Genomic DNA, 25,317 nt, shown 5'->3' on the forward strand with positions numbered 1-25,317 from the left:
TTAAGAAAAAGGAAACAGACCATGTTTATGAATGCCTCCCTGTCAGTAAAGAACAAGTCGAAGAACATTTCTATTTTAATAATTTAGTACATGCATCAGTACAACCACAGGAACCTTTCAAATGAAATGATCCTTTAATAAAAGGGAAAACTATCTAAATCAACCCAGCCTGATTCTAAAAGAAATAAAACAATGTCTGGATTGTTTTTGCCCCGTTTTCTAACTCATACGTTAGTTATTACCCACATTTTTGGTTCAGTTTCATCAGAAAAACCTGGCCCTGATCACTGCCCAACATGGAGTATCAAGAAATCACCTAAACAGAACCTGACTGCCAACATGAAGTGGGCTAAAAGAGCTCCAAAAGCAACACACAGCACCTCGATCTAAAAAAAATCAGAAGAGCAGTGACATCTATAAATCTGAGAAGCATTACAAAGCCATGTTTTAAGACTTCAGGCCTTAAACATGGCCTTGAGAGCCATTACCCACAAAGAGAGAAAACATGCAGCGCTAGAAAACCTTCCCTGTAGTTGGCAGATTTCTAAAATTGTACAAAGAGCACATCAATGACTCATCGAGGAGGTTACAAAAGAACCAAGAACAATATCTAAAGCACTGAAGACATCACTTGCCTTTGTTAAGGTCAAAGCTCATGAATCAACAAAAATAAAGAAAGACTGGGCAAATACGGCATACAGGGGAGTGTATCGAGGCAGTAAATGCTGCTGGCCAAAAAAGCAGAAAAACTAATCTACAATTTGCCAAAACAAATTTGTATGATTATCAAGACTACTGGAAATATACTTTGTGGACTGTTGAAAGCTTTGAGAGGTTTATGTGAAAATACATCTGGTGTAAAACAAACAGCATTTCAGATTATCATTTAAGCAATCATACATGGTGGTGATAGTGTTATGCTCTGGGACTCCTTGCTTCTTCAGAACCAGACCTCCAAAGATATAGTCATTTATCGCATGTGCTTGATGGCAGTTGCTGTTGCAGAGGTGTAACCGGTTCTTAAATAGATAACTTTTTCACTCAGTTTAACAGATTTTGTTCCTGCTTAGTAAATTATTCACCATGTAAAGACTGATTTTTTAATGGATGCTAGTTAGCTTTGATAAATTTTACATGATGATCTGAAAAACTGAAGTGTGACAAAAAATCAAAACCAAAAGGAATTTATTAGGGAATAAGCATTTTTCATAACACTATTTCTGAATACCGTACCAGCAGAAGGGCTTTAACTCAATCATATACCATGAAGGATGATTAATAAGTCTGCTAATGGAAGGAGGCTGAGAGATCTCTGGAAGCGAGATAAGGTATGAGGTGTAAACAGAAGAAAACACAGCCGAGTGGAGGTGGGAAGTGCAAACTCCATCAATCACTGCTGACAGCTGAGACAGATTTAAGGATCATCAACAGCATAAAAGAAATTGATGTTTCGCTGCTAAATATCACAGAAATGATTAGTAATATTGGCACCTATCAAAAGTGTTCCAAGAAGTCTAAAATATGTCCCTCTTATCAGTTCATCCCTATAATTGAGTGGAAACCAAGACTTCATAAAATTATTATTGTTTCTACTTGTAGTCATTTTGATACTTTTGAAGATATTTAAACTTAAAGACTGGAGAATAACAGAAGAAATTTTTTAAACAACTTAGATTGAGGACTTTAAATTGAGATAACGTCATTAGCAAAGCCCTTTATCTTGGTAATGCCACAATAGGCTTATCTTCACACATATGAGAAAGCCCAAAGCAATTGAGTTCCCCACTGACAGCCTCAGCAGGACTTTATCCTGCACTCCAACACACTAAAAGTGGACTGATTATCACCCCGGATATATAATACATTTTCAGTACTGTTTTTTGATTGAACAAATTGTTAAAGTTTTCTGTTTGATTACTTATCACAAGGGTTTACCAATATTTCAGTTGGAGTTCTGATAATAGAAGCAGCTTTAGTAATGAGCAAGCTTTTAATGTGAGGTGAAGGATACGGCAGAATATGCATGCACGCAATTCCAATAAAAACCTTCACATTTATGGATATGACTTAATGAAAAAGCTTAAAAGAAAACCAAGCGGCATGCACACTTTTGCAATTACTTTCAAAGAACAATAAAACAATGAAAATAATAGCTTCCATATCACAATATTTCACAAAAACTGGTATTTGAGTCAGTTCAAGGGAAGCGCTCGCTCATGAAAATGTTTGTATTTGTTATTCACAGCCAGACTTGCCGTACCTTTGATCCCACACCTGCGCTTGTTCAGACCCAAAGCAGCTCTTTGTGAATAATATTTACTGAAATATTTATGCAAAAGTCCAACCTACTAAGCGAGGCATAAACAAAGCCGCAGAGTATTTGTGCATCGTGTTTCAAACAAAGTCAGTGCCTCTCAGCCTCTGGAGTGAATGGCCACTTCAGTCGCTCTGATCACAGCTGACTTCACTCCATTGAATTAACACACAGTTTTCTTGGCTACAGGCTCAGGGGCCATGTTGGAGCCTCACTGGTGAATATTAGATTGCACGCCTCCAGATCTCATTAAAGGAAGCAACAGGACAATGTCTGCATCCCAAATGAGACCAGAGGCCATCAAGCATCCTGACTCCCTGTAGGATCTACTGATTTGATTGATTTTGTGTGCATGCGTCATGGGGAAACAGAGGGTAAGATGTCATAATGTGCAAATAAAATAATTATCCCTTTTCTATCCATTTTTTATATGATGCAAAATTTAAATAAATGCCATTTGGGGTTGTTTAACAAATGGACTATAATGAGATTTGATGAAGAGTTATCTGAGAGCATACTCACAGGTTCTTGAGTCTGAGCAATTTTTTTCAGTCTTCCTTTTCCAGATGGATGTCCACTGAAAAACAAACACAGGCGTCATTATCACAAACACCCAGAAACCCTGACAGCAGAAAAACCAGGCTCCACTGAGTCTAAGAGAGAAGACGATACACATGTGGCTCAAGAAATGTTTTTAGCAATGTGTCAAATGAGTCCATGCTTTACTGGAAATCAAATTACCACTGTCACTGTATGTTCCTAACTAAGATGTCCAACATTAGCTACGCACAATGAGCTAGAGTTTTAAATAAAATCACCTTGTGCCTGGAGCTGTTATTTTTAAACAGTAGTTTACCAGTAATAATCACTAATTAAACCCTTCAGTGCCAGTGAAAATGCAGGATATCTACAATTAACAGAAAAGTCAGCAATGAGATATTTCTTTTGTAGCTCCAAAACTCTGAAATACTGTTCCTCAAATACTGAAATCAGCAGATCTTTAAAAGGCAGCTAAAAACTCATCTTGCATAAGCATACATATGTACTTTCACACAATTTAGCACTTTCTTGTAAGTCTCAGTAAAGTTTCAGATAATCAGAGAAAATTAGTAATTCACTTTGAATGAAACATCAAGGAGAAACGTTTTTGCAATCCCTAATTTCAGAGGGCGAAAGATCAGTTAGAGCATTTTCCCCCGCACAATTTTAGTGGGTTGATTAATACATTAAAGAGTCAAGTGGGGTAAAATTTATGTGCCTCATAAAAACACTCAAAGCACAAAAAGAGAAAACCCACAAATGTTATCCTAAAATTCTCACCAGAAAATTAAAATTTAACCCTGTAATGTCCAGCATCATCTGTCCTTTGATAGAAACCCTCAGATGGAGAAGTGAGAGACAGCAGCAGTGCTGTCCATCGATTGGTAAAAGGCAGAAAAATCAGTACCAGAATGGGCCGGCTATCTTCCAAAAGATGAAGCCGTGAAAGATATAAACAGGCACTAATTAGCAGCTGATATTTACCAGCAGACAGCAGGAGGGCTTTCAAAGCCAACTCTGTGCTTTTACTGAAAAGGTGTTTCATGAATGTGTAACAGTCATGTGGGCCTGAAAAACAAACAACTCTCTGTCTACCTCCAGGGACACATACTCTTAAAATAGACTTCAAATGCCTGGGGATACCAGTCAGGCTCACTGGCAGTCATTGACACCCAATAAGCCGGGCGACGAAGGCCTCAAGACATGTTTGTTTTCCTGGAAAAGGGTTGAGAAAAAACTCTTAACCACAAGTGACAATAACTAAGGGTCCTACAGATGAGTATAGCTTAAAACAAGTTTCCTGAAACCCACAAAAGTCTAATAACATAGGTGACCATTAAGGAAAAACACATTTTCAGGGTTAGTTTCAAATCTAATTAGATCTATAGCACTTCACTAAACCAATAACAAGGTGCAGACCAACACCCCATTTAACAACCAACCATTCAGCTCCATTTATGACTATTTTTCTGAGTTTCTTAAGAAGTTGTTTTAACAATTTAGCTGTTGTTCTGACTGAATATATAAGTTCAGCCATCTTGCCACCTCGGCTATAATATCCACAGCAAACATTCACCCTCTCAACCTTGAGAAGGAGAGCACAGCCATTTTTACCATGGCACTGTCAGAGCTCGTCTTTAGATTAATGTCAAGAATGTTGTCAAGATGCTGTTAAGCAGGTCTAGAGTAATATGTAAAATGGTAATGTTTCCACATGCACATATTCTGTGTTTGCTCCAAACGCTGCATGAAGAAGAAAAGATCAGACATTTCAAGTTTGGTGAGTTACATAAGCAGAGGAGCTAGAGGTTTACTAGTAGTGACATTTTGAGGCCAATGACAGAATCAGCAAACTGAGTTTTCATCCACTATCACATTTAAAGCAATTTAAAGTTTTATGAGTAAAATTGGCTGCTTTGAACAAGATTAAAAAATCTGTAAAATGTATTGATCAAGATGAAGCCATCCTTTCCAACAGAGCAAGCTGGAGTTGGCTATTCAGTTCAATTCTGTTTGTTTACATAGGGCCAATTCACATCACAAGGCAACTCAAGGCACTTCACAGAAAAAAAGATAAATTCACTCCAACCACACATAAAATTTGGTCCATTAATTCTTTGTTGTAGCAATGCATCTTTGTAATAAGAAGCTGAAAAGCCTGTCTATTTTCTTGTAAAAGATGCCATGTTTGCAAGAAAAATTAATTAAGGAAGCACTGACACTTGCTTTTTGTAAATCAAGGGAAGCAAGCCATGTTCTCAACACAGCAAATCACCAATTCCATTTCAAATGACAACAAACTTCCTAACTATGAGAACTAATTATGTTGAAAAAATGCTACAGCTCAGGAAACACTGCATACAAAGCCAAGCACAGCAGACGCAGCATCATTAACTCATCACTTGGATATTCAAAGGGTTAGCCAGTTAATGAGCAGAGCATGGTCTATTGACATTGCACACTGGTTCTGGAGAGCTCTGTCTCATCAGACCAGAGGAAACTCTGCTAAACTTCAATGAAACTTCCTACTTAGCCCCCTTATTATGAAACCACTCTGTCTTAAATCACTAAGGAAGTGTGTGAAGTTGACCCAGTCTTCCTAAAAGTTCTTCCAACATCTGCAAATAAATTCTGGGAGTCTTTAAAAGAGTATCACTGCTTCCACAATTAGGAAAAAGCCACTATTAATATTAGCTGAAACTACACATTTTTAAAGCAAGATTTGACAAAATCCTAAAAATCCAAAAGAATCCAAAAGGTATTTGTTTGAGCTGATGAACAAATTATGAAGATGATATCTCAAAAGCAATATAGGCCATGCTATGTAATCTGTTCTACTGAGACTTTATTTAAAACACCAACTCATAGAAGTATATGAATTAAAGCGAAAGGTAATTGATTTAATATTTTAAACATTTTAATTTCTTCAATTAAAGGCTTGAAAATGACACAAATGTTAACCTTCCAGCTAGAAAATTGACATCTAATGCGCAGCCAGAGTTATAATCAAATGGTTTAGATCAAAGTCTATTCAGATGTTACAGTTTAGTTAAAAAAAGAGAATTTGTGAACAGATTTTATATTCATGGATGCTTTTTATCCAGCTTCAGCTGTTTTACAAAAAATTAGCCAACATTTTGTTTTCAACTACAGACACACCCCACACCTTTCAGATGTTCATTTTGTAATAAATGTAACAAATATTCCATTTCACAGTTGTGTAGAAATTTTAAAATGCATCAAAAAGTTTTGTAATTATGATATTATTATAATATTATCCAACTGTTGAATATTTTTAAATTTCACTTTATTTCTAACACTTTTTTAATGGTAAATGGACTGAACTTATATAGCGCTTTTCCAGTCATTTTGACCCCTGAGAGTCACATTCACCCAGTCGCACTCACAAACACACACACATTTATACACCGATACGCAGCTCGGTAGGCAATTTGGGGTTAAGTGCCTTGCCCAGAGGCACATCGACATGTGGCAGGAGGAAGCTGGAATCGAACCTACCACCTTCTGATCGCAAGACGACTACTCTACCATAGAGCCACAGTCGCCTGTGGTAAGTATTTTATAAATGGCTATTTTACACGTTTATTGAAAACTGCTCTCTAAAAGGTTACAGTATATTAAAAAAAACACTGAAAACTCCATGGCAACATTCCTTTGCATTTTATCCAACTCCATTTTATACTCATGCAAAATGGATACTGTCAAAGAAAGTTTGTTTGGGTTAAAAAAAAGTCATAGTAACTTGATTTACAAGTCTGCATCAATGATTTCTGAATACGTCTGGCATTAGTTATTCTACAGTCATACTGTAGAGACCTAAGGAACTTAATATTCTCCTGTGTAGTGCTGAGGAACATTGCAATGCCACTATACAGAAGGGTTTGCAGTCTCATAAGAAACAAACACACATTATTAGTTTCAGACTCATATTGACAATCAAATTGCCACATCTATTTAATAAGAAGCCAGGGAGGACCAGTGTTTAGGGAACAATAGTGACTTTTTTGTTTGGCAGCAGGGACACAAAGCCAATATCCTGCATGGAGATATTACTCCTAAGAAGTCTTGATCATTTTCCCAGTCTTATATCTACCTTTATGCAGCATGAAGACTGGATGGACCCTCTTTTATACTCGTCCTGCCTTCCAGACGGCCAGCCTCAACTACAGCCAGATTTGAGGCCCACTTGAATTCGGCTCAGAAGAATTTGGCAGGAGTGCGGCAACAAGGCTGTTAGCAAATAGCAGAAAGATGAATAGTCTTCCTGCCTGCCAAACCTTTGCACAGGGGCACTTGTATTTTGTGGGATGTAATGAGTCTGTAGTGTGACTCTGTCTTGTATACCCCTGTTTCTCAGTTGTTTACACTATTTCATTTTTAGGACAGCATTGCAAGTTTGTACTTGTTAGATTCAGGCTAGAATAATAAGTTTCTTTGTGATGGAGAAAATGAAGTGCAATTTGATTTCACTCCAAATTGCATCAAGGCATTGCATCTAATAGCCAAACTTTATATTGCACACAGTAAACTGAGTTCACCAATCTGAATAAGCTAAATACTGATATTCTGTGAAGGTAGAAGGGATGTTTTTGATTTTAGACTGAAAATGCTGAGAAGCCTGCCCCCTAGAGGCAATTGCGTACATAATTTCTCCTGCTGAAAAATTTGTCTTCATTATCTGATTATTAAATTTACAAAATTTGAATGATCTCTGCACCAGGTTTTAGCATTCAAGCTCTATTTAAACATTAACAATAAGATAATTGAGAAATGGACCAGCAAAATCCTCTCCTGCAAGTCAGTTCTACTCTGCCGAGACGAAAAGAATAATTAAATTCTTTGTTTGCCTTGTTTACTCTGTGCAGAGGATAAAGAATGGGTCTCTGCTGTCAGTTACCATATGATCTGGTGCTCCAGTCTGGCCGGGCCTGTCAGTCAACATTTCTCTGTTGACATCAAAACATTCGATAATCTTGCTGCTGCAGATGCTAAAGTCAAATGGGGAAAAAAAATTAATATAAAAAGTGAGAGAGAGAGAAAGCCTGTAATCCTGTGCCTGCTAATTATGCTGCCTGAGATGTCTCTTTGTCATCAGATTGAACTGCATGACAGATAGTAATAAACTGCATTTTTGCCTGTTTACTTAGCTGAAAATACAAGAGTCAAAAACTGAAAGTGTAAAAATTTAAATGATTATGTGACAGGAATACATGAAACAGGCGTAACCAAAGCAGCACATTCACCGATTTGGCCTAATTGTTTGTAGAAAGAACAGAAGAAGGTCAGGAAACAGTCGTACCATTGATTTTTGAACATGCATTTACTCTTTAGACAAACAAAAGGTTTTTCCAGTTATCTACTCTGTTTGTGGGTGGAACAGTCAATTAACAAAACTTTAAAGCCAGATGTAGGCAACCTCAGATTACATTCAACTATCTTTGATTGGTCCGAAGGGGCTAGATTTACTTGGAAGCACTGAAGTGCCTCCTTTTAAAGATGCTTCTCTGCAAAGGAGCAAGCAAATAGCTGTTACCTTGGAGCCACAGTCTGCCTAATCATGACCGTAATACAACCTGGATGAATGGAACAAATGCGAGCACACAATATTGACTAAATGAGGTAAACCTATTAAGGTTTCAGTAAATGAATTGAAATGTCTTTTTCTTGCATAAATGAAATGTTTGGGTTCAGCTTGGAGCCCCAAACTACCTCAATAATTGCCTGGGTAAAGCAGAACGCCCTTGAAACTGGCACTCAAATCAGACGGCGGAATAACATTCAGATGGTCTCTCTGCATGATGATGACACAGCGTTTGCTAAGCCTGCCCTCTCCTGTGCTTTGCCCTTGAATTTTAATGAGTTTACAGAGTTTGCTCAACTTCGATCCCAAGCTTTGTTTAATCAACGTCTAATAATAAGTAATAATACAAAAACTGTTGCATTTTGCTGAGGCTTCTGGCTCACTCCTTAAGTGGACGTTGAAATATGGAAAAACTTTATTTCATTCCATAAAACATAAAAAATTTTGTGTAGAATACTGCTCACAATCCAAAACCTTACTTATTAAAAAAAAAAAAAAAGATTAAAAGCTATAGTTTATTGGAGTGACAAGATGTCACACTGAAAAATCCTCAACTTTAATTTAACTAAACATATTCAGTCAGAAAAGTTCAACATCATTGAGCTCTCCAAAGCTCTGGTAACGAGTTATTTAATCCCCCTCCCCTCAACATAGACAAGTTTTATCGCTGAGATTATGCTACTGCAATACCTTATTTAACGACTTATACACATCTTTATTAAAGGTTTTTGTACAGTATACATCTTTCCACATATCAAGTTTAACAACCACTGAGAAATACGTTCACAGAAGATGAGCCAATCTGAAAAGTAAATCTAAATCTCTTACAGTTTCCCCTCATCTCTGATTTTGTCTGCTCAAGACTCAATTCTCTCATTGTAACACAATCACACTGAATGATAGCACTCAGATGCTGCACTCTGGATAATGATGCAATCAAACTGCATTATTTGGCTTCAACAGGTGCAAAACGAATGTGGATTATTTGCTGCTGATGCTAATTTGAGTTGTATTTGGCTCACTTGCCACAACAAGTCTCTCTGGAAACCATTTAATCCATCATTGTTTTCAACAATTGCAAATGTTTAATTTTGCAGATAATTTGGACTTGGCAGCATTACATGGCCAACATATTCAAATATTTGCTTCAATGTAGAATGGGAATACCAAACCACCTGACAGGAGCAAAGATTTAACATCAATGTTTTGTACTGTTACAGATGTGTTTCACTGATCTACACTTTCAATGGAAAGTTCATTTATTTTAGTAAGTCAATTCAAAAAGTTAATTCTCAGAAAAGTGGAATACAGAAATGCTGGATTGCTGACCTTACACCCCCCTTACCCCCACCACCAGAAGGTCAATTCACATGTGTAAAGTTTAGTGGAAGAAAAAAACTGGTAGAGAAAGGCCACAAGCAACAGGGGAAACTGCAGCATTGAGTGGAATCAATGCTAATCAGTACATCAAGAGCTACTACACACATATGCATTGTGCACAAAGGCTACAATCCCAGAACCAGAGGTGTCATAATTGTATTACCTGTGAAAAATGTTTGTCTCTTTGGTGTGTAACCGTGGCAACAAGGTATTATTTTTACAACATGCAGTAGTTGATTAAATGGATGAAGTGTAGGACTAAAGAGCAAATAATTAGAATGAGGAAGTTCAAACGATCTCTTCCATCAATCACAATGAACAAGGATCATGTTCCTGACTCCAGCATCTCAAGGACTAACTTTGTATCCATATGGCCAAATTAATAAACTTTCAATACATTTTAAACCTATTGAGATGCACCTGTACATCACCACATATTATTAAAATAACTGGGCCTAGAGATAAAACTAAAAAAAGAAATTCTCCTGCTTCCTCCCCATCAGCCATGTTACTGAAGACATGGCTTCAAGATGGTGGCTAATTAAGAGCACAACTTAATTAAATCTTGGCAGAAGAGAGCCACCTCTATGATGTTAATGTGAAAACAGGCACTGTTGTCGCACACAGATGGCACATGAATAGCAAGTTGGGAAGAAAAGAAAAAGATCTCACTAAGCAGAAGTGTTTTTTTTCTTCTTTTTTTGTGTTGCCAGCACTGATTTTACCAGCTCAGTTTTAATGGTTGCCTGGAAACACTCGTTAGCGTGAACCACTGAGTCACGGAGAGTCGGGACGTCAGAACCCAAAGTTAGACTTCAGCTCAGAGGCAATTATACCAATCGCAGGACATTTGAGGACTAATTGCAACATGCAATGTTGCATGTGTCGCAGCCTTCCATTCCAAAAAAGCCAAAAATTCCAATAAAGGCTGTGGGTGGTAACAGGTGGTTTTGGATCTGTACGCACTTTCGAATTGATTCATTTATTGTAAAAGTAGAGATAAAATAATGACCAAAAAAGGCCTTGTAACTTAGTCGAAATGAAAAATAATCTCAATTTAATGTTTGAAGGTATAAAAAGGTGAAAACAAGTGGTCAAAAAATCATTTTACAAAACCTCCCGTCCACACCAGACATTTACCAAACAATCCACCCAGCACCAAGCACCCGGTGTGTTCTTAATTACTCAAATTAATGGGAGGGTCTAACAATTAACAACGTAATCTAAACAATTCCAAATATAAAAATTAATTACAAATTTTGATTCTAAATTAACTTAAATATATTCTAACTACCCAAAGAACAAAACGAAATTGGTAGAAATTATAAACTACAAAACTTTAGCATAAATGGCCACAACAGCATGTAACAATCTGATATTAAATTATACAATTTTAAAGATTTTCAATATAAAATATCCTGCATATCCAATTAATTTTAAAACAGTAGTGGTGAATAGTTTAGGTGCTTAGTATTGCAAACATATAAACAAAACATTTCTGTCAGCACTTTTTATCTGTAATTTCAACCATTTTACAAAAGTCATCATACAACATTTTGCACATATTACCATCTATTTAGAAATAATATTTTGCCAGCTGTAAAAAAAAGCTTAAAATCATGCTTTTTACTGTTGGTCTAAAAAGCAACAGTAAAAATAAAGTCATATTATCCTTTCATGCATTTTTGGAACTAGCATCAAGCTGAAAGCCTCTTTTTGTGCCTTTTGATGAATTTCCTCCATTGTGTTGCAGAAAATCAGGGGGTTTTTATAAAAAGAGCCATCACTCACTGGATTTAAAATATGTCCATCCTTTTACAGCTAGAGTTTTAGTTTTTTAAAAATATTTTCTGACATCAGACTCCATTATAGCTGCCGGATGTGTGAAGATACGATGTGACAAGTGCAATAGCTTAAACATGCAAGATAAGTCAACAGACAAAAAATGTGCACAGGGAGTGGGAATAATAAGAATAAAGAGGGTATTACCTTGAACAAGAATTGCTTTATTGGTCATTTAGATAACTGCAACTGTCTCTCTCTCTCAGCCATTTCATTACGGACAAACGGAAACAGACAATTGTGAGCTTATAATAAGCAAAAATTGCTCCATGCACACTAAATCCATGCACACTAGGCCTTATTTAAATAAACTGCCCTTCCAGAGAGGCTTTGTTATTGTAATTTTCAAGCAAAAGAAAAAGAAAAACTGTACTTGTTTAAACATTACCTCTGCCCTTTTCTACTATTAGATCTCAGACACATGTACTACATCACATCCAGATCCAGTTCATTAGTTTCTGATTTAGTGGTGGGTTGGTTCAGTCGTGAACATGGGGAATGAGGAGAAAACAGCTAATTTTGTTTTCATCCTACACAGTTCCTGTTTTTGGGAATCGTTGAGGTGGCCCACATGATGAGCCCAAATTAAATTTGGTTCCCATGTCATTTCACAGCCAACAATGATTTCCTATCTCCTACTTATATTTAGTACATGTAATTAGAGACCCAAAAGCTGGTTAAACATTTTCTGAAAATGTATTGTTACATTCCTTAAGAACGACTTACAAAGCTATGTAAATACAGGATGTCGATGACCTGCTAAGATTTAAACTCCTTATAGCATGGGATTTTCTATTTTACAGATATAAGAAAAAAAGCCCATATTTTCCAAAATTTTAAGTTAGTATACATTTGAATATGATAATAATGAATAATTTTAACAATGTCCAGATGCCTAGTTTTAACTCTTATCTTACTTTTCCACAGATGTCTGTTGACTGTTGCTAATCTGTTATCAAATGTCAATTTGGAGGTTAATTCAACTCGAGACAGAATGTTATGTTTACGTTTCATGCAAATTTGGTATCGAATGTGATATTTCTAGCAGAAGACGACTTTCAGACTTTCGACGACTGGCGAAATCACTGTGGGGCAAAAGTGACAGCAAACTGAAGCAGATTTCTACTTTTACTTTGAAAATGTCTGTATTTTCTGTCTTTGTAATCACCTTACATGTCAATATTCTTAACTGCCAACTGTCTTCTCTGCCTGCTTCAAACTGGTAGACATACCAGAAGAAAATTCAGTCATACTATCCTTAAACTCCACAGTCCTGTGATTTTGTTTTGTAAATGAACATTACTCCAAATTTCTGAGGCGTTGAAGCAGAGCCTTTGGGGATGCATGGATATTTTTAGTAATTGGAGCACTCCCCCACAAAAAAATGTAACTTGGGGATTTTAATTTTAACTTTGTAAAAATGTAGCTTTTCACTCTGAGTGTTTTATAAATAAAAATCGACTCTTGGATCATTTTCAGCCTAGTAACTAGTAGGCTGTACGTCTTTCAGAAGCATACAAGTTGTTCCAGCATGAACACTAAAGAAGAAACATGTTTTTTAAGCTGATACTAAGAGTGTGGTTCTGTCACTGAGGTCAATGTCTGTGGCCCTGAGAGACCTACAAGAATGTTTGTGGCCTGCTGTCAGTACCTAACTGGATAAACAAAAGTCCTCTTTTATATCTGGACACACTAACGCACTGACATGAACATGCAATCTGCGTCATCTTTTGGCCACGTAGATTAGACTGTTTTAATCAAGTTTGTTTGATGAGAGCATGGTTTGACTGGGACATGCAGCTGGCAGCAAAGGACGGATGAATTGAATTAGACCTGCAGTAGACAATACAGTAAACCTCTGAAGAGATTTGCTCCCAACAACAAGCACTGACCATTTTCCACAGACAAAAAAGGTAAATACGCTTTTCAGATGAGGATTAAAAACATAATTCACCACTGCAGCCAGCATAAGGCATACAACCTTTTGTTTTTATAGCATAAACAAAAAGAGAAAGAATGAGGAAAAACAGATCCAGGATCCTAAATATGAGATTAGACATCTCTATTAGATGTTGCTGCCATAATAGTTTTCAAAGTAGACAGGATGTTCTGGTCTGCAGTGTTCTGTAAGACTACTCAAAAATAGACTTGAGTTATAAAGATTTCGGCACTATGGTTAAAATGTTCCATCATCCAACAGTACATTATTTTAATTAATTTAAGAACTAGGTGGAAAAAAAGGTAGAGAAAAAGGTAATTTAGTAGAAAGGTCATTTCTCCTACATAGCTCACAGCAACCACAGCTCTACTTGGAGAGGAATGATGACTATAATTTGATGTACATACTGATATTGATGAGTTAAAAAGTTATGATGGTGTCAATTTGTTAAAAATAATAAGAAGTTGCATGCAAATAGGCAACCCTAGGTATCCTATAAAGCCAGTGAAAAGAGCCAAGTGCCTGACTGCAATGTGAGTAAGAATATCCAGTTTCAAATAACGAGAGCCATAAAATCACGTACACCTGGAGAGCAGACTGCAAGGTACAAGCATCATGCAGCCGTCACACAGCGATGAATTTGGAGTAGAGCTCCTGCTCTACTGCTCTGCTTACATAGAAATGAATCTACTGAGGTAGTTCAAGCATCTGATCAGGATGCCTCTGAGGCATTTTCTTTCTGAGGAGTTCTGGGCATATTCCACTGTGAGGTGACCCTGGGACAAAGGAAAACACAGATTTCCTTACCAGCCTGGGAATGCTCAGAATGAACTGGTGGGGAAAATGATTTCTGTTTCTTCCTGAGCAATTCAACCTCAGATAACACAGGACAAAAAGGACAAATGTAAAACAAAAAGTCACTTTTCAGAGCTTATTTTAAAAAGTTAACTTCTAGAAACAACATACAGTGGACCTCCAGTATTTTTAAGGTTGGGGATACTTGAGATTCCCTCAAAAAATGTTTACAACTGCCAATTTAAATATTTGAAGCACCAAGTAAACCTTAAAATGATTCAAAACAAACAGTGGTAACCATGTAAGCACTACAGCAGAAACTAACATCTATGGTTTTACTTATCTCAGGTTAATCAGCTGCAAGGAAAATGAATGGTGCTCCTTGGCTGCTTTGTAAGCACCACCCAATAGTTTGTCAAGTAGCACTGCACCTAGGTATTTCAGCTCCCCATGCTGTTTTTGTCTTTAATATTTAATATATGGTTGACAAAAATACTCCAAGAATAGGCAATTTTGAGTTACCTATCTGAAAATACAGATTTTTGCCACAAGTAGGCAGAGGTTCACAGTAATTGGTTCTTCAAGAATTAATGCCTGCAAATGTGGCTTTTTTCCCCCAAAAGAAAGACAGTCCTCCTAAAAATACAGCCAATCTACAAGTCAAGCTAAACACCAACAGAAGGATTTTTGCAGACTGAACAGGTTGTTCTTTTGACTAAGAGTGTAGCACCAACATGTGGGGATGCTGATTGGCACAGCAGGAACACAGGAATGGTGCTTACATGAGTGCGATTACAAGAAAAGTTCAGTCGGGTTTACCGCATTCATTGAAGCACAACAACAGTTCAAAGTGACAGACTATTTCCACTTCCAATTGAGGAGGCTGTGAAGCCAGCAGGGTGCATCCAGACTCTGCCAGTGGCCCATCACAATGGAAAACTCAGTATCCCGAATCTCCAGCTATTTTAGCCTTTAAAAACCCTTCTTGTTTCATGAAGGAGTCAAAGCACATCGTCTGGCAGTTCAAACTGAACAAAAAGCTCTTGAATTTCTGACAGTTTTAAGCTAGTAATACTTTTGTAAGTTCTCTTTGAAAAGAACCAAAACGATGAAGCTGGGGAGCTGGATGCAGTTACAGATTAATGGGGCACAATACAAGCTAGTGCAGTCTTAGTGAATGCATAATGTATGAAGAGAACAAGTCTGTGGGGACCCATCAAATGATCAGCGTCACTCTGAATGAAAAATCTGATTTTCAACCATTGGCGTTCATGGGATGGGTTAGTTTTGGGCGGTAAACTAATGTAAGCTCTGTGGTTGTTTCTGATGGACTGAAGTAATACTCTAGAGAGAAAAGAGCTCAGTCTGAAAACATTCTGTTTGTGTGACGTAGCCGGCCCTACCTAATCAGTTGTCTTTTTGTTCTGCCAGAAGGGACTCTCCCTCCCTTGCTCATGTCCATTATTCATAATTAACAGAGCAGAGGGCTGCAGACAAGGCAGCGAGACTCTGTTCAGTAATGTCAGTCGTCATAGGGGAGGTTCTCCATCTTGATTTCAGAAGAATAAAATTCATATATATATATATATATATATATATATTTAAAAGAGGTTTATGCATAATACCCATCCTGGTGTTTTCTTCAAGAAATAATATGCTAATTTGACCTATGGATTTGTTGAGGAATTTTAGAAATAAACAAATCTTGAAAAATGGTATGATAGAGCGGTGGCTCTGTCGTAATTGTAATCAGCTGCCTATTCAGTATGGAAAAGTGTTTTTAAACAGCTCTTATAGTCATTACTCAGAGCAGCTCAGAACATTAAATCAATACCATTTCCTCTTTACACCATGTCAGAAAATATGAACCGTTTCAATTTTTGACTCCTTTAAGGCACCAAAAAATATCAAATGAAGGTGTGAATAAACACACCTTCATTTGGTGTGTTTGTTTCTTTTACTGAAACTATATGATAATGCACCAATTCTAGAAAGTGATATAAGGGAATCTCTGTTCATTTAGTGAATACATTATTTAAGATCTTACAAATTCACAGTTATTTGTGTTAGTATTCAAAGTATTTTTAGTTCTGATTGGGACTCCAACAAGTTATTTAGCAGGGAGATATTGAATTGGAGCAGGTTTAGCATTATGTTGTGCTTATAATCAAAATTAGTCTGTTAATTCATTTCTGGATGCCTTATTTCTCCTTTAAATTGGACCTTGATGTCCATAGGAAATGCCAAAATGAGGACTGTTATTTCCCAGTGCCACACAGCCTTCATTTTCAACGCCAGGTAAACAAAGAGCTCTTATTGCTGCCGCCGTGCTCAGCATCAATCTACAACTCAAGAACTGATCCTATTCCATTTGCATTTCGGCACATCAAAGGAAGCAATTACCTGTGCTATAACAGACCCCTCTCAGAAAATCAAGTATTGATTGCTAATTAGTGCTTAATGAAATTGCAACCAACCAACATAAGGAAGCATAATTATGTTTTGTGATTAAGTTTTCTGCAAATGTACATGCAGAATTTTTATTTCAAGCGTTTAGGTGAGGAGGCCTCACCGGAAGGATAAAGAGGGGATTCAGTTATTGGTTTGTGTGGTTTTCTGCTCCAGTTCCACCAGATATGTGTTACATAAGGTGGCCCATTGCATCACATCAGCTCGTCCTCACTGGATTGAGCTGCTTTTTCTGCTGGAGTATGTCTATGGATGTATGTGACAAAGATGGCATGAATCGATAAAAGAAGTACTATACAATGAATTAAAAAAAGATAATACAGACTGAATTTGCAACAGATTTTATACCACACTGTTTTAAGTATGCCACTGAAGACTGGATATTTCCTCACCTACGTCCACTGTCAAAAGCATAAACCTTAACAGGTCATGACAATATTGCTTTGTTCCTGTCATTGCAAAACTGTTGTTAAATTTGACATTGGCGTTATGGTTTTTGTGTACTTCCTATGAAGTATCTGCTCCCTCTTTTGTTGTGCAGCTGTATTTTTGCTGTATTTTCAACAGAATGACAGTTTAGTTAAACTCAAGCATGCAAGACGGAAAGTGGGACTTTATCCAACAGAATCTTGCTAAAAGAAGTAAAAGCTCTGAATACGTTTGAACAGATAAACAGAAACAATAGGGGATAACAGCTGCTCACCAGCTCGCCAACAGGATTGCCTAAGTCCTCCACTGCTTTGCTCCCAGTGGGTTGTGGGCAGGTCTACAGAGGTGCCCTCCACTGTCTGAGCCTGTTGGTTCCCCAATCAATAACTCTATGCCTTGCTGGTGAAATATGGGACCAGCTTGGAGCTGGTAGCTTTCCAAAGTAGAAGCAGTGAAAAAAATAAAACTTGCTACAGACGGATGACATTTCTCCAAGCATATACAGGGTGTCATCTGAGAGCAAGAGCACGATGGTGGGATAAATATCTGGTAGTTGCCTTAAAAAATATAAAAAGTCAAAGCTTGACCAAGCTGCGCACTGCTGTATTTGTTTACATAACTCTGTTTTTTATGTAGGCTTCAAGTAAAATAAATGTATGATTATAATAATAACCTGAACCTGACTGCACTTTTTGATATCTAGGTACAACTAGAATATAAGTATGATTGGACTGTGTTGTATTTACTCAAGTTACATTTGTCTGAGTAGTACTTTTTGTACTATTTTAAGATAAATGTATACAGTGACTAGGTAGTAGATTAAAATGTTACCAGGTTCAAAAGTTGGTCGTCAACATCATGAACCCAGTTGTATATTCTGGTATTTCTGCTGTAAATAGCAGAAAATGTTATATTTTGTTCCTTGTTCTACACCGCGCAATGTTAATAAAAGACTGGAAATGTAAAGTGACAGGGAACATTTTAAGGCTTGGTTCCTTCAGGCAGCTGAATTTTAGTGTCCAGTCCTGGAAAGCCTGGCTAAAAAAAGAAAGTGCATGGCAGCCATAATATTAGGACATATTATGCCAATGGAACTGATTTTGATCTGAAACAGATCCTGTAACACTGAAAAGATTAAATTCATACGTCTTTTTCTACTTTTAAGGCTTAAGGAGAAAGATTTATTACACTAAATAATGACAGATGATGTCAATAGAGAAGCAACAACTCAGAAAAATAATCTTCAAAGTCAAAATGATAAGCAGTGATACCTTGCAGGTGGTTGAGATGATCAATACTGTGACAAAGCTGGTAGTCAGACCAACAAGCTTCAATAAAGTTCAAAGAAAGTTGAGATCAATAGAACAAACAGATGACTAGTCACAGGAAACCAGTGCAGGTGGTAAGATGCTTAAGCTCTAAAAAAAAAAACTTTACTGAATCACATCAAGTTAGTTTAAGAGCTCAACTGAATGTTTGGTATTTGAAATTTTTTAAGTCAAAGTGGTGAATTAGGTGGCTTTAATAATGGGCTCCAGCTTTAATGTACAGTGTACAATTGGTAATGGTTAGGAATGGCCATTGCTTCTGTTCATTAACAACATTAGGTTTGTTTACTATTGTTTGAAAAAAGTACCAAAGAAATCAAATGATATGTAGGGAATTAAAAAACCAAGTTGGCCTCCTTATGCAGAGAAAGGTTGTTGTTTACTCCAAAGGGTCTAGATAAGTGACCCTTATCTAGGGTCTTCTTTCCCCCAAGAAAGAAGTTGGAGGATTAGAAAATAGTCCACAAATAAGTTTGCTAATATTTTATGTGAGGTTTGCCTACAGCTAGGAATTTAAAACAAGCATGAGCAATAAAAGGTTCGAAAGCTGGGCAGTAAATCGGATTATGACATTGTGTAAATTAACAAACTGGACATTTAATGTCCTTCAAGAATATTAAGTAGAAAAATGTTATTATTAATGAGGATATCTAAAGGTATTTCCAACTCCTCAAGTAATCCTTAACACTGAAACGTTAAAGTGAGTAATTTATGTGGTAATTCATACCTGCAGTTCAGAAAATTTAAACCAAATATTAAAAGATGCATTGTCATCTACAGTTAACTGTCAATGTACAAAGATAAATTAAATTAAATTGATTTATTGTGCTTACCAATTCAGAATGTTTATAACAAAGTTCAGTTACTTAAATATCATTGGGTATTTAGTTGCAAAAATAAACATTTGAGCAGAAAATATTGAATGAGGTAAAGATACAATGGGGTAACACCAAGATCCATCCTGCTTCTGCAGCTGCCAGATGAGCACTAGCCTGATCGCCTCCCTAGGGGTCATTGAACAGCACATAACAGCTGGCAGTGGCACTTTTATTACCTATAAATTATTCCCAAGCAATGTCAGCGATCATCCGTTCATTGACGGGCAGTAAAGTGCTGTTAAGCTTAGGATTCTCTCTGAGCTGCTGGATGAATAAGTAAATGACAGAGGGAGAAGAAAAACTATCTTGGTGATGGGAGCAAGAGGACCTGTCAGACCTCTTGAAGAACCACCAAAGGTATGTCGCCATCTTGAGTCACTGTTAAGAGCCATTGCTTGCTGTGAGTCATGTTTATATTTGGATTGGGGAGGAAGAGGAGCAACCAGGCGAATAATGCACATCACCTTCCCCAGTGGAAGCATTTGGCTGTGTGTGGGAGAGAGAAAGAGAATATTTGTGTTTGAGCATGCCTGTGATCCACTGCCTGACCTAGAAAAGCAGCAGCACCAATCAGAAGATTCATGGCAGTTGGGCAACACACTCCATGGTATAAATAACTTGAAGTGTGCCAGTTGCATGCATAATTACAAAGCACTGAAGCAGAAGCGTGGAACCTCCATTTCTCCTCACTCTGACTTAAACATAGCTTGGACATTGTAAGCTCCTGTACAGCAGGTGGGGCTACAGTATCTCAGAGATATTGCAATACAAACTAAACAAGGGACGCATGCAGATTAAGGCCAATACAGAGTCTGCCTTAAAAATAAAAAAGATCTTTTATTTTTCAAATACTGCAAAAAGCTGTTAATGAAGAATATTTAGATGCAACTCATCAGTATGTCATCAAAGAGGCATTAATACAGATTATTGCACACTATATGAGTACTAAATGCATATGAAACAAATCTTGCAATTATATGTATTTATATAAGAACAATAGTACTGCTACAAATAATAAAAAACTGAAAAAACACAGGGACACTATTTTAACAGAGAACATGCTTGTGCCCCAAACTGAAACTATTATATTGTCAGGAACATAAACTTATATTAGTTTCTCATGAAGGTATTTGTGCGCATTTAAAATCAAAGTTATTAGGGTAATGGAACAGATACCATGACAAAAAAAACCCCAAACACTCACCTATATTAAAAAGATGACCTCAATGTACAAAAAGGTGTAGAGACAAACTTAAAAGATGCGTTTTACTTTGCAGAAGTACAAACAATCATCAGCACCAAACTGGGGCAAAATCTGACCACGTCATTAGAAAATGTAATGACCTGCAGGAAACAAAGGATGCTCTGACCTTTTACCGCTTCATCTGGAGCAAAAGAACAGCAGGGCGGCCGGGAGGAGGAATAACAGCATGCACCTTAAATTTGTCATTATTCTCCTGCTATACCAAAAGTCCTGCTTATTCTTTAAAGAGTTATGTGGATGTTGCATGAGATTGCAAAACTATTCTGATGTGTATTGACAACAAAACGTGTACAGACACTAAATTTCTCAAAAATCCTCTCAGAACTGAACCATGTATGTGCATTTGCACTCTTATTTACAATAAAAAAAATGCTTATATTAAAAATCGTTTTAAAAATGTGTGTAGTATTAATCAATGCTTACATATTTACTGCTCTTTTGTTCTGATAAATATTTTTGTTTGAATATTTTCTACAACTTACATAGAAAACCAAACAAGTGAGCAAAGCTTGAGGACGACTGTCCAAGTGGACTATAAAACAAGCAGTGGACTAACACAGTGTCAGCCACACCAGACTTAATAATAAAGTCAAGGTATTATTTTTTTTAAAGATTCAACATAAAATCATGTTGTTACCAAGAAAGACACATTTATTTTAGGGTATTCACACATCGCTAACAGGGGTGCAAATTATATGGACGGAACTGCAGATTCAAAGCGTTTGTTCATAGTTTGACTCATCACAGCTTAATTCTCCCTCTACATGTGTGTCTGTGATTCAGGTTGTGCAAATAGTATCAATCCATATCCACTTTAGTAGCATATGAGTCCATTGGCTTCAATTCTTATAAATCTATGAGGAAAGGATGAGCTGTGCACTCTGACGTTCATCAAGGCTGATGAGCCCAACAGTTTCAGACATTCTGGAAGCACTGATTCCCATTTTAGAAATACTAGGCTATATTAGACATGCTTATTTGGATCTGGACTCTGTTTGGAGCACGCATGCTTGTTGTTCAATACAATGTATTAACGCTAAGTGAAGGAAATGGATGTCGGCAGACTGCACTCACAAACAAGCATACACACGGGGTGGAGTGCAGCTCTGCCATCAAGCTGTATTTCCAAAACCACATGTTACTCTGTGCTTTATGGTTTTAGCTTTTTGAATACAAATATAAAGAAAACAAAGGCACAACAATTCTGGTCAGCAACAACAGCAGCTTCCCCCTCATCTCACCCACTTGTCCTTATGCTTCCAGAGGCCACATGTAAAGTTATATGAAATACACTGCACAGACAAGTGAGCCAAATTTATTCTGCTCATCAAATATAGAAACATTTGTGTCTGCTAGATGAATGACGGCTTTTGAAAGCTGTTGCTATATTATCTCAGAGAGATTTGCCTGACAGAGTGAGGATAATTGCCACATTCAGCTCTATAATCAGAGATTTTTTGTGCATATTTCAGAAAATAAAACAGGCATTTTAAAGAATGTCAGTTTACCAAAAACTATTCTTATGCATACTGTCATTGTTGATTTATTTTTCCATGTTAAAGCAGCTAATGTGGGCAAAGTAAGAGTTTCTATAACGACCTTCTTTAAGGTTTATCATAATACAACATTAGAGAATAACAAACAAAAAAAAATAGAGATTTCAGCCTTTCTACTCATAAGTTTTCAGCTCAACCATTTTGTTCCTAAGGCATGCTAAACACCGTTATCGGAAAAAGTGAAAACAAGGTCCAGGCTTTGTTAATCAGGGGAGATTCCTGGTCATTTAAAAAATGGTACATCAAAAGTAATCTAAGCACTTCTCATCAATAAAAAAAACCTATTGGCATTAGAGCAGTCAAGCCATTTTTGTAATTCCTGACCATTTTTGTATCACATTTCCATTGATATTTTGTCAATGTCACCTTGGTGATGAACTCTAAGTCTTTAAGGATGGAGGAGTTCCTTGTCATCACCAATCTTTCCTTCAGATCCATTTATTTACGCTGGAGGCATAAGTAGCATGAATTATTTTGGGTTTATGTCATGACAAGACAATGTTAATGTGTCTTCAGCCAGTACAATTTGCTTGATAAAAGGTGCCTAAGTTTCCACATTATGACTTTCTTGTCAGGGTTGTGTGTGGTGTTGTCTCCCCCACGCAGCTGCACATTTCCCCTGGAGGATGTGGCTCAGCAGCGTACTCATGTACACCTGCTTCTGATCAGCCCATCAGCCGGAGCTTAAGGGGAGCTGGCTATCTCTTGCATGTGTCACATGTTTGACTCAAAACATAACATATCCACATTTTTTAGGAAAATATTTCAGAAATGAAGAATTTGTCTTTTATGGAAGCAACTCGATTAGCTTTCTTTCAGCCTGCTGAACACCAGTGTGCAGGAACAAGTGGAGAGAGCACACCATATTCAAAACTTCTGGAGAGAAGTCTTTCCAAAATGGCACAGTCTTTGGAATCTGATAAAACAGTGTAATGGCTTTGAAACATTTACTTTTAAAACATTGACACAGTTTAAAACTTCATCCTAGCATGTTTTTCAAACTAGTAAAAATATCTCAGACAGTTCAAGAGGGAAACCAAAATGGAGAACTGAGCTTGTGATCTATAAATACTTTTTGCCTTACCCATTTACACCAACACAAGAGCAGCTCTTTTTAAATAAAAGGTTAAAGCTGACTCAGCGAAACAAACTTCTCTCTTCTGTACTGTCAGCCACATGAATAGCATCCTTTCCACCAGTTTCCAAAGCGATGCAAAGTTTCTTATTCAGACTTATAAGATTCATTTCTTCACTATTGCTAAGCAACCAGAATATAATTTTCTCTTGATCTACCTCCTTCAATTTTGGTAATTCATTTTCTAATTATTAACAGCTATTTTAATTTTCCCCTACAACAAAATAATTTAATTAAAGTTTAAGCTTGACTAGACATTGTGTACCTGAGACCATTTATATGCAAAGAACATTGTTTTACGTAAAAAAAAATCAACATCTGATTTTCTGTTATTGCACAAAAGGTGAAAAACCCCAGGAACAGAGTCTGTATTTACTCTGCTAAAGGCTTTTGGCTGCTGGAAGAAAACTTTTGATCAATTTCTCTCATCCTGCTGTCCAATTTGAATTATTTGCCATTATTTCAATTGTTAATTTTATGTTTTCTCTCTATAGAAGCTACATCTCTATGGTTCTATTTGACTGTGAAACTTTCCTAGAGGTTGAGGTAAGGCTGTCAATAACTAAACACTCTCTCAGTCCTGCTTTTAACTTTTAACAATAACAAAATATACTCCTACATCAGTTCTTCTGTTTGTGTGTCTACTCTGTTTTTTCAAACCCCAGTGCTTAATCCATCTATCACAGGTTCAACTGAATGGTAATAAAAAGTTACTGTTACATTACTTTTTGAAGTAACTTAAATAATCATTCTTACATTTTAAATAAACTATCGTGTTTACTGTAACCAGTTATGTTTTTAAAGTAACCCAATCCTGCCAAAGAGCAGTCATAATTTCAAATGGCATTTATATAAATAATACATCATTAATCAAGACTGAAATTTTTATTCCAAAGGGATCTCCTTGCCAAGATTCCTCCTTTAATCTTGTTATTAAAGTGTGATTATATTTGACTTATTTTCAACATGCTGTAAATAAGATGTAGGTGTTCCAAGACTACCCAGTTATATCCACTACAACCTGCTTTTAATAGTGATCTCATTATCTGCAAGATGGTATTTTTTCCTGAGTTTTTCCCATGACGGTACTTCACATCATTGAAGTCTATAGCTTATCTTCTGTAGTAGCAAACTCAATGTTTCATATTGTAAAACTTCATTCAGAAAATCAATAATTGTTCTCGTTTGCTGGTTTTAAAAACCCAATGTGATTGCGCACCAGGAATACAGCTGGTGTCCCGAACAATTTCCAGGTCAGGTCGGGACACATTTGAAATCTCAAAAAATGATATAAAGCCATATTTAACTTCACATTAGTGACGGTGTGCCTGCAGAGGTCCAGGTTCAGATGACTGCCTTTGCTGTTCATCTTCCTGCTCCACTCTGCACTCCAGCCAAGTATTCTCCGTCCAAATAAACAACACCATGTCAGATTACTGCAGCCCATCAATCTCCGCTCATCCCCCAGAGTCCCGTAAGCAGATAAAAAGCTAATCAAACCCTTCACTGTGTAATTCATCATTGGCTTCTCCTGAATCCTCCATCTTCTGCTCCTTCCCTTGTCCCTGGCAACATGACTATTACTTTGACAACTGATGCAATACACCACTGACAATCTGACACAACATTTTTAATGTTTATATTTATTCCTGGTGCTATAATGTGTCATTTTATTTTTAAACTTTGGTAGTCTGGATTTAATAGTTTGAGTTGATGCTTTAAAAAAACTGCAACCTGCTTTATAATAACTGATTCATTTGAAAAAAATAAACTTCTTTCAATAATTTTCTTTTAACATTATTTTATTCTTATCATGCTCAGCACTATATAAAAAAGATAAAAAATA

General features: G+C 36.7%; 1 protein-coding gene across 4 annotated transcripts in view; it reads right to left on the minus strand.

Moving 5' to 3' along the window:
- Nucleotides 1-25,317, minus strand: part of syt1a (synaptotagmin Ia) — a 151,781-nt gene that overhangs the window by 110,282 nt on the left and 16,182 nt on the right. For all 4 annotated transcript variants that reach the window (XM_032589045.1, XM_032589046.1, XM_032589042.1 and 1 more), the window contains exon 2: nt 2,837-2,891. The gene's annotated coding sequence lies outside the window, so the exon portion shown is untranslated. The remainder of the gene's footprint in view (nt 1-2,836; nt 2,892-25,317) is intronic.

This window comes from Xiphophorus hellerii, chromosome 17, assembly GCF_003331165.1.
Source record: "Xiphophorus hellerii strain 12219 chromosome 17, Xiphophorus_hellerii-4.1, whole genome shotgun sequence".
Classification (NCBI taxonomy): domain Eukaryota; kingdom Metazoa; phylum Chordata; class Actinopteri; order Cyprinodontiformes; family Poeciliidae; genus Xiphophorus; species Xiphophorus hellerii.